Source organism: Protopterus annectens, chromosome 13.part0, assembly GCF_019279795.1.
Source record: "Protopterus annectens isolate FY-2018-M chromosome 13.part0, PAN1.0, whole genome shotgun sequence".
Lineage (NCBI taxonomy): Eukaryota > Metazoa > Chordata > Ceratodontiformes > Protopteridae > Protopterus > Protopterus annectens.
The window spans coordinates 756,148,330-756,163,407 of record NC_056747.1 but is presented as its reverse complement, the minus strand read 5'-3'; the positions used below and the strand labels follow the sequence as shown (position 1 = coordinate 756,163,407).

The following is a 15,078-nucleotide window of genomic DNA, read 5'->3' as shown; positions in this document are numbered from 1 at the left end:
TTGCTATAATTCATTCCATCAAAATCAGTTGACTGACAGTGTAAACTACTTTAGACAGGTATTAAAAGCACTCTTTGTCAAGTGCTAAGAGGTGTTTTAGAAAGTAAGATCGAAAACTTGTAATTATGGTAAGTGTGGGGTTTTGCTTTAATGCTGAAACTTTAGGAAATATTGACAGTTTCAGTATTAGGGTGGAATTGTGTCTGTGCAAATGTTTAGCAGTTAGCGTTAGAGTGTTGGCTAGGGAAGTGGCTAGATTTAATATTGTGACTGTGTGTTAATGTGTATGTGTATGTAGTGTGTCTGAATGTTTTGCTAAGTGGTAGTGTTACAGAAAGGGTTTTTGGTAAGGGCAGAGTTTACAGGCAATGGCAAGGGTACGGAGAAGGTTAACAAACAACAATAAGGTGGTGCTTGCAGTTACATTTATAAATATGCCAAATTTAACCCATATGAGCACCCGGTTATTTTAATTAGGATGACAGAAGCTTTTTTTTAATTTATATTTCTCATAAAATAAGAAGTGTTGGAGTTATAATTTGTGTATTTCTTTTATGTATTTTTTTGTCTTTGTACAAAAAATGTGTTAATAGAAGACTGAGCCCTGGTAAAAATAATCTTAATATAAACTGAGCAGAAGACTTTAGATAGAAAAAAAGATGTGAAATATATGTATTTTGATGGCTGTATCCTTAGCAGGTAATGAAAATGATTGTTCAGACCACCTACTTATATTTGCTTTAATATATTCTCAGTCTTTAAAAAATATTCTCTTTAAAATTAGCATTTCAGTGTAAATGTTAATGTTATATACTTAAATGTATCAATGGCTTTCACTTAGTTAAAATATGGTATTTTCTTTCTGTGTTTAATACAAGAAATAAAAAAAAGTATCTGCTCTTCATCAATGATATCATGGCATATTGTATGAAGTCTAGCAAAGATAATCACTCAGTTTTGCAAGGAATTGATAAATTAGCAGAAATGTATAATTTTACATATATCATAGATAAGTCTACTGCCATTTCTACAAAAGTGACATATCCTCCTTTTTCTTATGCAGAAACATAAGCTTGTGATTAATGTTGAATATGGCAATTTCAATACTTTTTAGTATATATTTTCCAAAACTGGAATTTTGCAGATGAAGTTGTATGGTTGAGAATGAAGGCTCTTCTACTTGGCATAACTTACTAGCAGTTTGAGATCTTGAATAATTTAGACAGCATAACAAAGACATGGCCCATTTTCAAGAATGAAGTGCAAAGCCACCTTATGGCACCAATGTCCTGCCTTGTCCTCACTACCTGAATAATGCCATCTGTCTCAATCATTCCATTGTTGTTCCACTGCCAAAAGTACCCCTCTCCTAATGAACTGTAGTACTTCAGACTTGTGTTATAACTTCAGTCCTATTTTTATGCACGATTACAAAAATCTTTGAAAAGTCTGTTGTACAGTTATTTGAGCTTGCAAATCAACACAACCATGACTTTCTTAATGCATTCAGACCTAAAACAACTTAATGACTACTATGGACACAATTTGTAGTAATATCGATAAAGTTTTCATTACTGGTGGTTTGTTGACATGACCAGAACACTTTAGACAGTTATCCATGAAGACAAAATAAATTATTATAGTTAAGTTTTGAGACAACATAATCAAAGACTTGAAGACTACTTCAAGGAGAGAATCTTTCAGGTTTATCCCAATAGCACCTTCTCACAAAAGTGGATCATAAATACTAGAATCCTACAAGGCTCTATCTTAGCTCCCCCCTCCCCTTTTCCTCACTCTTTATTAATGATCATACTTCTGACCTACCCTCTCTTGATATTATCATGCATGCAGATAATATATTGCTGTTCATATCTATTAAATCACATTCAGTTTTGCAAGTGGTCTTATAAAAACAGTTAATTGATTTCCGCGAATGGTCTTCACACAACATACTATCACACAGTCATTAAAAACTATTATAATGCTGTTTTCCACAGCACAGAAATTGGCAAACCTACCATCCATATTTATTAAAGGCATCCAGGATAATATAACTCCTAATGTCACTGAGAACAAGTGCCTGCTGTATCCTTCACTGCCCATAGTCTCAATGTAACTTGAAATATTATATGCCAAGTAAAATTATATGACACAATTTCTACATTTTTTTCTTCTATTCCCATGCCACTATAGCAACATGTATACATCTCCCAAAATGAGAATATGGACTCCCACTTTTAGCTTTACAACTCTTCATACAATATTGAAAGGATAAATGCAGTTGCTTTTTATTATCGGCCAATATACACACACACACACTCACACCAATATGATCTCACGAGATCCTCATATCTCATTCATTTCCAAACAGGGGTACCTTCTCTTAGCACTATACTATGGAAAATAACAAAACTAAGTTATTGCTTAACTCTGTCAGTTAAACTTCCTCTTAAAGAACAAGGATGTGCTATCAAAATCAGTACTACCCTCATTTCAAAACAGCTATAGGAGAAATAACCTTTTCTGTAATGGAGCCTACCATATGGAACCACTTCCTATATGACATAGGAAAGCAGCAAGCCTTTAATATATTTCATAGATAGTCCGAAGTCATTGAGTTATATGAACATTTATTCCTTGCAAGTGCCCACTGTCTGCTTGCACCTATTTTATCCATGAGGGCCATATCAGGTAATCCAGGAGTAAATTTATGAATACCTATCTATCTTCCAAGGTTATGTTAAAGGAAGAAAGTGAATGAAGAGATGAACTGGTCCAAGTGTAGGGATGAATGGGTCTGAATGGAGAGATTAAATCTGCAAGAAAAGGAGAGTAGCATTGCTAGAACTGACTTCATCCTCAAGTCTTGGTGAGTATCTACACATGGTGGACCTGTTTTCATAAAATCTCATCAAGAAGACACTTGTTGACATATTGATTTTATTTTATCTAGCATATAACATGGATAATGTTAGGATAAAACTAACTTTTAATAATATAATATAATAGCTGGGTGCACAGATTCTATGAAAAAAAAAGTGCCCAATTATGGTGTACACATTGGTACCAAGACTGGAAAAAGATACAGTGTAAAATCTTCAGGATATAGAAAAGTTACAACAACAGCTTTATGCCTGGGTCAAGAGAAGATGTCTTCCTGCTGCAGAAGGAGGATGTAGTCCACAAAAATTGACAGGGAGGCAAAAAGAATCTATAAAGATGGCAAAGTGGATGACTGAGGCTAAGGAAGAAATTATTTATTAATACTATTATGGAAGAAGTCCATAATTTGCAGATAGACGATACTTAGAAACATTAAAAGTGAAATTACAGGAAGAAAAATGATTTCATAAGAAAAACTGCCAAGTGCTTCAAATAAAAAGTTGTATTCACTAATACAACTGATTTGAAAAACATTACATAGACAAAGGAACTCAGGGGCACCTAGCAAAAGAAGCAACAGAAGAAGTGTAAAAAATATAAAGAAACAAAAAACAGATATTTTTGAAAAATATAAAAATATATGGACATGGGAATGAAAAAGAGATCTGGTATGGTACAATATTCAGGCAAAGGAGAAAGCTTAACTAGTAAAGAGAAAACAGCAGCTCCAAAATATTTGAAGAAAATAAAGACAATGACACCTGTGTATAGAACTTTTCTCAATGCAAAAATAGGAAACCAAATCAGTAAGGTAGAAGTTAAAGAAACAGAAACTGAAGTTATGGATTATCTGCAAAGTGAAGGATTTAGTGTGCATAACCCAATATAGATAATGTTTCAGCATGATGTAACTATGGGTTCTCAGATTAAGGAACAATGGGTGGAGCAGCAAGCATCTAAGGAAGATTAGCTGCATGAAGATGCTCTGGAACCTTGTGTAGGAGACCAGTATGAAACAAGTTGAAGTTGCACAGCAAGGGAAGGAGAAGGAAGCAGTGGTGGCAGTTCTGACACTAGTAATGTTTCACAATGATGGACCAAGGAGCTCCTGTATAAAGGACCTGCAGATGAAGAGGGGTGTTTCTGAAGAGGATGTGTCACAGGAAGATTTTCTGGAACCTTCTGTAGATTACTCACAGGAAATACAGAGGAATGAAGATACTTTCAAGCCAGAAAAAAATATTTAAGGAAAGACCTTCTTGATTTAATAGAAATGGACAAAGGTATTAAGATAGTTGAAAAAATAGATTATAGAAAGTAAATACCCGTACTGTTAGAAGATTGATATAACAGGTAAACACAGTAATTAGCACAACTAAGAGAAATTCATGTGGTATAACAGAAATAAATAAAACAGATTACTATGCAACTAAACTTATAATAAATTAAGGGTTAATGAAAAAACATTAGGTAACAAAGGAAAGGAAAGGAAGGAAACACATAAAATGCCACAGTGGAAGTATCGAATAGAGAAAACAGTATAAAATCAAGACATGAAGTATCACTGCTGGAGGAATATGGAAAAGAGAACACATAATCAAAAATACTTAAAAGGATGGAAGTGGTAAAAGCAACTCGTTGTCAAAAGAGACCATATACTATTGCCAGTAATAAACTAAAATATCAGCACATGCAGAAAAAAACTTTGTATGAAGATAAATGCAAAGTACTACTTTTGTACTGTTTTTTTCACCAATTGTATAAGGTGCCAATAATATGTACTAAACGTCTTTATTAATGTAAATTCTGTATTTTATGTGAAATGTCTCATATGTGGAGCTTTTCTCCCCGGGACTTTACTGAAAATGGGTACTTCTGGTCCAGCTGGGCCATCCCAGTAAACAAATGCAAATAAATAAATAAATAAATATGCAAAATAAGCAATTCCTTGATGACCCAAAAAATATACTATAGATAACTGGGAAACAAAGCAAAACATATAGAAAAACACCAAAAAGGAAGAAACAAGTACATTTTGTAAAGGTATTTTTGAATACCCTCTTGAACATTGTAAAGTTACTGAATGGATAGAAGAATTAAAAAGAAACAGTAAGGATGAGGAGTCCTAATGTAGAGGATATGAAATGGGATGACGTTACTTCCAGAGAAATTGAAACAAAATTAAAAAAAACTCATGCCTCTTTAAGAATGAACCTGCAAACCATCCTAAGAGCTATAGACCAATAACTTGGCATTCCAACAGTACACAAACTCTGTACTGTAATTGATGCATACAGAGTTTATAGTAATTTGGAAGAAAGTCAATTATGGCAATAAAACAAAAGGGTAATAAGAAAGTCACATGGAACAAAGGATCATTTTTTACTAAGTAAAGCCACAATAGGGAATTGTGAAAAGGGGAAGAATTTAAATACCATATGACATGGATAGATTATGAAAAAAGATTTGACAGCATCCCACATTCATGGATAAAGAAATACTTACATATGTATAAGACAACACCTACACTGATACTATACTATAGTTATACTATACTGATTGTAATGACACTGAAACAGTAGCAAATCACATTGCAGTTGAGCCATGTCAAAGGGCAAATTATTATACCAGGGATAAAAAAAAATCAAAGGGAGATATTCCAGGGTGATTCTTACCACTGCTGTTTTGTCTTGCCCTAAACCCATTAAGCTGTTTACTTAACAGACTAGGCTATGGTTATAATTTGGCTCCCAGAAAACCTTTTTTAAAGATTTCTTGTCTTTTTTTTGTGGATGAATTAAAACTGATAGTTCGTCAGATGAGAAGTTGATATCACAACTACAAATGTTTAAAACTTTCTCAGATGGCATAAGAACAATATTTGGTCTTGATAAAGAAAATAGCTTAGTACAAAGGAATTTGAGCAGGAGGGATTGTATAAATATTTGGGAATAGATGAAGAATCAACAATAAAATATGAAAAAAATGTGAATAAGCTTCAGTAAGGAATACTTCAAAAGATTAAAGCTGATCTTGAAAACTGCCTTGGCATCTAGGAATAAGATCCAGTTTCTTCTTATTATTATTCTCCTTTCAGCTTCCCCATTAGAGGTTGTCACAGTGGATCATCGGTCTACAGAACGAGTGGCAGTAGAGTTTTACAGTGTCAAGTTGCCATCCCAGTGCCCAACCTTCCTCAGAAGGCACACACACACACACACACACACACACACACACACACACACACACACACTCACACACACACACACACACACACACACACACACACACACACACACACACACACACATGCAATCAGTTTTCTCTTCCTGTTTTAACTTGCGGTTTTGGAGTGGTTGACTGGCCCCAAATATATATTGGATCAAATGGATATGCAAACAAGAAAAATTGTTCATGCTTATCAAATGATATATAAAAATCAGTGTATACCAAGATAAAATATTTCTCCCTCTTTAGAAGGTATGGGCTTCCTCAAAATTGATTACATGTATAGATTTGCAATCACAGAACTGCATGCATATTTGCTAACCTCATCAAATCCAAACTTGGTGAAAGTTTTAAAATATGAGGAGAAGAAGTCTAAGATGGCATCTTTCCTTTGTTTACCAGAAACATTTTGGTGTCAAGCGGAAACGGAAATCAAGCCAGTTGTAAACAAAAATCAGGAGGGCAACTGAATGTGCTAAAAAACAAACAATAAAAAAAGAATATAAGAAAGATCAAATGAGAAGGAAAAAAGTGTGGAAAATACATAAATGTAGTGACAAGTGTAGACATATCTTGGAACAACCTCATATTGACCAAAATTTGATGCAGGGATGGTTAAGTAGATGCAAAATGAAACCCAAAGGTAAAATGTTAATTATGATTGCCAAGGATAATTTACTGGGTTGATGTTGCCTTACAGAATCCACGGACAAGATTGGAGAAACAGATAAATGCAGCTTCTATAAAATAAAACTGGAAACAGTCACAAATCTTGTTGCTGGGTGTGATGCACTTATGGCAGAGATCCTATTTGCTGAAAGGGACAGTAATGTGGCAAGACTCTTGCATTTGGTATTGTACAAACACCACAATATAGAATTGGCCAATAAACATTGGAAACATGAATTGCAAAGCATTATAGAGAATGATGAAGTTTGTATCACTTGGGATCACCCATTACCAACAGTTCAAAAACAGATGTGAGAAAAATCAGATAAAGTAGTCCATGAAAAAAAGAAGAAAAAAATAACATTGATCATTGAAATTGCTACACCCAGTGATTACAGTGTCTTTCATACACAGAGAGGCACAACATGATAACATATCATACTTTGCGGACAGAAATATGGAAGAAAGATACACAGGCAGTTTTAATGGTAGTAGGACCAATGGGCCTAATGAAAACAGAATTTACAGTTATACTTTGATATGTTAACAACACATGTAACCATGTATGAGTTACAGAAGGAGACACTTATGTGTAGATTGTGGATGCTGGGAAGAACACTCTTGGTTAACATAAATGAAATAATACTAATTTCCTAAACTGTATTCTTATCTTGATTTAGCAATGAGTAACATTACTGTTATGGTATTAGATACCTAAAAGACCTGGAGAAATTAAAAAGGGAAAAACACTTCACAAATGAAGTAAGAAAGCAGCAAGCCTATATATTTATCTGTTGATGAAAATATACGTCCTTAATTCTAGTCTTAATGGACCCATTGGACTTACAGAGACACAGAAAGTCAAGGACAACCGGGTAACTAATGATGCTGTGTGACAGAGATGTCTTCTCAAAAGTCAATAAGTCACTAAATAAAGTGATAAAACATCCAGGCTCTCTTGACTGCCCAGGGGCATCAGGTCCAAGGTCTTTTTTATTAGGGACCTTTAGAGTCTTTATAATTGTTTGATATGTTTAGTGAGATACATCCTGAAAGGTACACCATGCTCAGTAACTGGGTTATTTAATGCTGAGTATGTGGTATTGATTACCTCTTTTGGCCTTACTTTAGCAATTAGCTGTGTTAAATAAAAGGATTTCCTAAGAAATATTGTCATATGCCCAGAACAGTGGGAAATACCAACCCATGTTTCTTATTTCCTGACTACTTTTTCATTCTATAGTGGTGTGTTTTCTATATAGTATGATGCTGGGAGTGATTTCCTACCTAAGGTGACAATACTACATTTTTACCATTTAGTTAAAGCCCATTTTTACCACACCCAGGTTTTACTAGACAGAGTTCATGCTGGAGGGTTTGAATGTCAGAGGATGGCTTAAAAGCAACCATTCCCATTTTGTAACCATCTCCAAATTTTCTAAGCCAGAGGTCTTGACTCACTGCTTTGGAATATGAGACGTAAAGGCCAAAAAGGAAAAGTCTTAGAACAGAGCCCTTAGGAACACAACTGGTCACTTTTTTTCATTCTGATATGGCTCTAACAACTTGTAATGTGTGTGTTCTTTCATTCAGTTTAGTATCCATTTTATCACATATGGGTTGATTTATTCTGTAAGATGCCAGCATGGTGAATACTGGCTAAGACACTGGCTGGGTCAAAATATATCTTATGTAATGCATGGCTACTGCCTTCAGTCTCTATAACCTTTTCAAAAAGTTATATTTTCCATAGATTTATGAATGAGGATTGTAAGACTCATAAGTCTTTAATTACCTGGGCTGGTTGCAATGTCATCCATATGGGGGAAGTATCACAACTTCTGTGTGGTAGTCAACAGGGATGAAACCTGTAGCTAAACATGGTTTAACCAATGTGATGGGTGGGCCAGCAAAGGTATGTTTAACCCCATTAATTAAGCAACCAGGTATAATTATAGGTCCCATGGGGAAAGTATTTTTGCTCTTAGTTATCATTTTCAGTAAATGATATGAAGGAATAATGAGGTGAATAAAGGATTTGGGTATCTCAGAGTTAGAAAAATATGTATTAGTAATATGCATGCTTAGTGCATTTGAGGTTTAAAAAGGGTTAATACATTTATTCTGCTCACACTGCATAAATCTGCAGAAGCTACATTCCAATCCTGTTATGTCATATGTGCAGCTATGATCTGCCTATGCTTTGGAAATTAACAGGAAAGCATTTGATTTCTGCTAATGTCATGAAAATAATAATAGATGTTTAATTTCTACTAATGCCATGAGATTTAAACAAAGAGTTATTGATTTTCTGATTATGCTATGAGAAAAGTACATAACTGCTAAAGCTATTAATAATGAAAACAAAGGCTGCTTGAAAATATAAACCGTAGTCAGCATTATTTGTACCTAAGCTAGAAATGTACCTTGAAATGTAACACATATATATTAGAACTGCACAACTGAAAAATAGAAAGTTTGTAGTGGGCTAAAAATAAAGCCCCAAGGCCAGGTTGTTTTTCTCAAATGTTTTTCATAAAATCAGACATGTCAGCAGGAAATCCAAGTAACATTTTCTATGTAACACATAGCGAGTTTTAAATCTGGACATGTCAGCAGGAAATCTAAGTAACATTTTCTATAGAATAATACAGAAAACTGTGTCTAACTACATCAACCATAGAAAAGTAACATTTCATAGAACTGTATAAAAGAAGTATACTGCCTACTAGTAATTTAGGCAAAATCCTGTATCTGCATGTTTGGTCTCCTTACTGCAAGTAATAAAGGGTGCCATACCTGAACCTTACGTGAATTGGTCTTTGAAGTTTTTTCCTTTGACAGATTGGTCCTTCGGACCAGAACCCTCATTTCACCTCGGATCAGACGGGCCAGGTGGTTGAAACCGAATGGGGAAGAAACCAAATTGGTTCTTCTTATTTGAAAAGCCCTCAAACTGAATTGTCGTACAAAAGAGGCCAGCCACTTTCTGATCTGCAACTGAAGGACGGGTCTCCACGAACCAGGTGATCAATCACGTAGGCTCAGGTAAGGTGAATCTACTTTTTTCTGTTTTCTGTTTTAGATCAGGGACTAGATTTGTATTATTGTTGTCAAGACTGTATTTTACAAGTCAGGGACAGAAAAGATTACTGTCTTGTCAAAGATCAGGAGAAACAGAATAGGTAGGCAGTCATTCTGAAGAGACTATAACAGAATCCATGGTACCACGTTAAAAATAAGAGAAGTTACATAACGATCAAAAAAGGGTAGAACAAAATGGGTAATAATTGCACAAAAAGACCCCAAAATCCACTGTTAACCGAAGACACAAAATGCATGCAGTCGCAGCGTGCTGACAATATTAAATACTATTCAAAATGGGTTAATAAGTACAAATTCTACGGAAAATTAGAAAAATCCTCACTTATCAAACTTGCCAAACAGCTCAAAACTGATTCCAAAGGTCAGGTAAAAAAGCAACGCCAATTAGGAATTCCTCATCCACACAGGTGGATAGAAGAAGTAAACCGTAGGGAACAAAAGAACAACAATTCAAAAACAATGTTTTTAGATAAGGAGGACAATAACTTAGTAATAGCATTGGCCCCTCCGCCTCCCTTACCAGAATATGAAGCAAGTGAACAGGTTAGACCACCCCCACTATATCCTGTTGTCACTGAAAATAGAGACATTGCAAAAGTAAAACCATTTATTAGAGATCCCATTGGGACCAGGTCTCGATTATGGGCAAGTAACTCAAATGAAGGCATTGAGTTATATCAAATGGTTAAGAATTCATGATCTATGAGTGAAGAAGAAATATGTCCACTTATAGAAGTACCCAATCCCCAGGCAGGACAAGATGGTCAGGACCCAACTATTTTAGTGTATAGACCTTGGACTCCGGAAGATATCCGGAAAGCCACTGAGGGAATTCCCCATCCAAAAGTTAATTTTAGAAAGTACTCAGAAGATTTACAAGGAATGAGGCTGAGTTATAACTTAAACGGAGAAGAGGTAGAAACAGTAATTAGACAAATTGTGGGGCCAGATTGACACATGATTAGTGGCAACTGGAATCCCTGTGACACTGCACACAGACCCCTCCCACATAGCAGCGCAGAGCTAGACAACAGAATAAAAGGTCTTACAGACCGCATCTCTGAAAAATGGAAGCCTAGGGCAGACTGGACTTGCATTAACCAATGCATCCAACAAGAAGGTGAAACTATTGACCGATATTATGCCAGATTACTAGAACATTTTAATAACCACTGTGGAATGCAGGTTCCTGAAGATCAAACACAAGATTCCCCATATGAACAGCAGTTAAAAAATGCATTTTTAAAAGGCAGTATTGCACCCATAAGCAGTTTTATTACAAAACACATGGTAGATCATCGTACAAGCAGATTATAGTCATTACTTGAATATGCTAGGCATGCCGAAAGGCATTTTAATAGCAAAAAGAAAAAGAAAGCTCAAGTATTTTCTGTAGAAGATGGAGCAGAAGTTTATGTAGTACAGTCCGGGAAAAAGGGCACGAAAAATGCATAGGGAAACAAACAATCTGATCAGTGCTCAGAAGACTTTGAATGGCGAAAGAAAAGGGGTGAATGCTTCAAATGTGGTAAAAAGGGACACTTGGCAAGGGATTGCATGAAAAACAAGAAGGCAACCACGGAAGACCAGGAGGGTGAGGACTGACTATATGGTAGTCAGGAATCAATAGAAGGGGATAGCAGAGAAAGGACAAATGAGAATGTGATAGAGGGAGTAGAGGATGTGACAGAAGAAATAGAGGAAGTCCAGGAAGTTACTGACAATGAAGAAAATGAAATATTAGACCTAGCTTTAATGAGCCTGGAGCTCTATTTAGCAGACACAAAACCAGAAGTTACTCTCTTGGTAGAAGGGAGGGAAGTCAAATTCTTGTGTGACTCAAGGGCATCATGAACCCTGATGCATCCCTTCAAACTGCCAGAAAACACAGAGTCACCTGATTACATACTGGTAAAAGCAGCTAATGGACAGCTGTACCGGGAGCACCTCTCTCGTAACATTTCAATAACTGATCCTGTTTCAGGATTGACTCAGAAAAGCAAAATTGTTGTTTCTGCAAAATTCCCAGTAAACCTATTGGGCAGAGACCTTATGCAACTATTTGGTATAGCAGTAGTCCCAACCATGCAGGGTATGGAAGCACAGTGACAAATTGATACCTTTGCAGCACAATCAGAGGGTGAAATGTTTTATTGGTACAGCTAGGACTTGGTTACGACTAGTCCAGGGACTGTGACCAAAGAATTAATGAATGTAGCCATCAGCAAGTTCCCCTCCATTGACATTAATAAACAACACCTGTTGCACTGTACCCTGTATTATTGTAACACACCAGGACCTGATAAGGAATATGAGCAAGAATTGTTTAAAAATCATGCAAAACAGATTGATATTACATAACCTGTACTGGGACACAGAAGGGAACAGTGTAGCCAGCTGTTCATTGCCCCAGGAGTTCTTTTCACTCTATAAATTGAATCGATTACCACGTTAGCCTAACCAAGAACAAAAACATATAATGGGCAGACCTAGGAGAAAAAGTCATGAGATGGGAGAAACAGACAGAATTAGAACTGTCAGAGCAGGGAATACAAATACAGAAGCTGAATTGGATAACTCAGACCCACCCAGCCGTACACTTGCAGTCTAGCAAGGACAGCTGATTAGCACTCCTATTAAAGGAGAAAGAGAATGCCTTACAGAATATACCAGAAACTCTCTGGTCAACAGGAAAATCAGATGTAGGACTTATTCATACAGCGGGACTGGTTATTATCATGCCAAAATCAGCATTTAGACCACAGAAAAGACAGTATCCCTAAGAAAAGATGCAGAGGAAGGAATCAGGTTCACAGCAGCTTTACTTAAAGAAGGGGTGCTGGTGGAATCTCCCAATTCACCATGTAACACACCCTTATTTCCTGTTAAAAAAGCAAATGGAGAATGGCATATGGTCCAAGATTTACAAGCTGTAAATGACGCAGTAATACCAAGGGCACCTACAGTTCCAGACCCACACACACTGTTGAATGATTTAAAACCTCAATAGAAATATTTTTCTGTGGTAGATATCAGCAATGCGTTCTTTTCGATACCGATACACCCTAACAGCCAGCATTGGTTTGCATTCACATTTCAGGGGAAAAGGTATACATATACGCGACTACCACAGGGATATTGTGAAAGTCCAACAATATTCTCACAAGAAATGGCAAGCAACTTGACGGGATTTACCCCACCAAGAGGCAGTCAGATTTTACTTTATGTTGATGACATCTTGCTGGTGGCCCCCACCCAGCAAGATTGCAAAGAAGATGCCATAGCGCCATTACGATTTTTAGGCGCTGAAGGACATAAGGTAAACAAAAATAAACTGCAGCTTTGGAAAAAAACAAGTCAAATACCTAGGATATGTGATATCCAAGTAAGGTAGAACATTAGATGAGGACAGAAAAGTAGCAATTTTGCAAACACCAAAACCCACTACCAAGAAGGAAATTATGTCCTTCCTGCATACAACTAATTTTTGCCAGAGTTGGATTCCAAACTATGCCTTGGAATCTGCACCTCTGACTTAGCTGATATATAAAAAGCCTATGGCAGCACAGGATTTGTTACAATGGACACCAGAGGCAGAATCTGCTTTCTGCAAACTGAAACAGTTAATAGCGTCCTCATTAGTTCTGGGATTATCAAACTACCATAAACGTTTTTTTCAAACTGTAGATTGTAAGCAAGGTTATATGACATCAGTGTTAACACAACAGCATGGGGACAAGCAATGCCCCATTGCTTACTATTCATCACAACTAGACCCAGTGGCACGGTCCTTACCTCACTATGTGCAAGCAGTAGTTGCAGCTGCAATGGCAGTACAGGCTTCGGCCTCAGTAGTTTTATTCCACCCTCTCACTTTGAGAGTGCCTCATGCAGTCGTGATTATTTTACTGCAAGAGAAGGTAGCGTATCTTTCCCCTGCTAGGCATCTTTCCTATATGACTATATTGTTGAGCCAACCTCACATGACAATTGAACGATGCACGACTTTGAACCCTTCCACCATGCTCCCAACCCCTGCAGACGGCACACCACACCACTGCCTGCAGGTGATTGAGCAAAAGACACTACCTAGAAAAGATCTCACGGATGCCCCCTTGAATGATGCCGAGGTGACATACTAAGTGGATGGTTCTTGCAAAAGGGGTCCTGCAGGACAGAACCTAGTAGGATATGCAGTAGTTTCTGACACTGAGATTATAGAAGCAAAACCTTTACCACACAACTTATCTGCACAGGCAGCAGAATTGATTGCCTCGACACGGGCATGTAACTTAGCAAAGGGTAAATGTGTAAACATTTTTACTGACAGCCAGTATGCTTTTTCTACTGTACATGTTTTTGCGCAACAGTGGAAAAACCGAGGAATGATAACATCTACCGGCAAACCTATCAATCATGCACAATTTATTTTAGATCTTTTAGAATCTATTCAGTTACCTCAGAAAGTAGCTATTTGTAAATGCACAGCTCACACCAAGCAACAAGATAGGATTTCAAAAGGTAATGCGAGAGCTGATACAGCTGCAAAACAAGCAGCTTCAGAAGTATTTCTTTTAAATGAGAAACTATAACCCTCTGAGATTTTAGACTTAGAAATGTTAAAGACAATGCAGACACTCACTACGCAAGCTGAAAAACAAAAATGGGTAAAACAAGGAGCAATTCTCGAAAAGGGGCTGTATATCTCTAAAGAAGGTAAACCGATACTACCATCTAACTTGTTTAGATATGCAGCTTTGTTGAGCCATGGGCAATGCCATGTCTCAACAGGGGCGATGGTACAGCTGGTGAACCAGGTGTTCACAATGTACAGATTTACAAACTACTCTAAAAAATTTTGTTTGCTGTGCCAAATTTGTAACAAACATCATGCACAAGGGGCGTTAAAGCCCAAGCAAGGGAGTTTCCCTACACCACCATATCCATTTCACACTATCTGTATGGATTTCATAGAATTGAACAAATGTGAAAATAAGAAGTATTGTCTTGTCATTGTAGATATGTTTTCCAGATGGGTGGAAGCCTTTCCAACCAAAAATCCAGATGCAGCCACAGCAGCGAAAGTTCTTGTTAAAGAAATCATCCCTAGATTCGGCATTCCGGAAAGGATCTACAGTGACAACGGTACACACTTTGTAAACCAAACCATGCAGCAATTAAGTAAGCATT

General features: G+C 36.7%; 1 protein-coding gene across 1 annotated transcript in view; it reads right to left on the bottom strand.

Annotated features, from left to right (window-relative positions):
• Nucleotides 1–15,078, bottom strand: part of TAOK1 (TAO kinase 1) — a 3,628,992-nt gene that overhangs the window by 833,868 nt on the left and 2,780,046 nt on the right. The gene's annotated exons all lie outside the window — the stretch shown is intronic.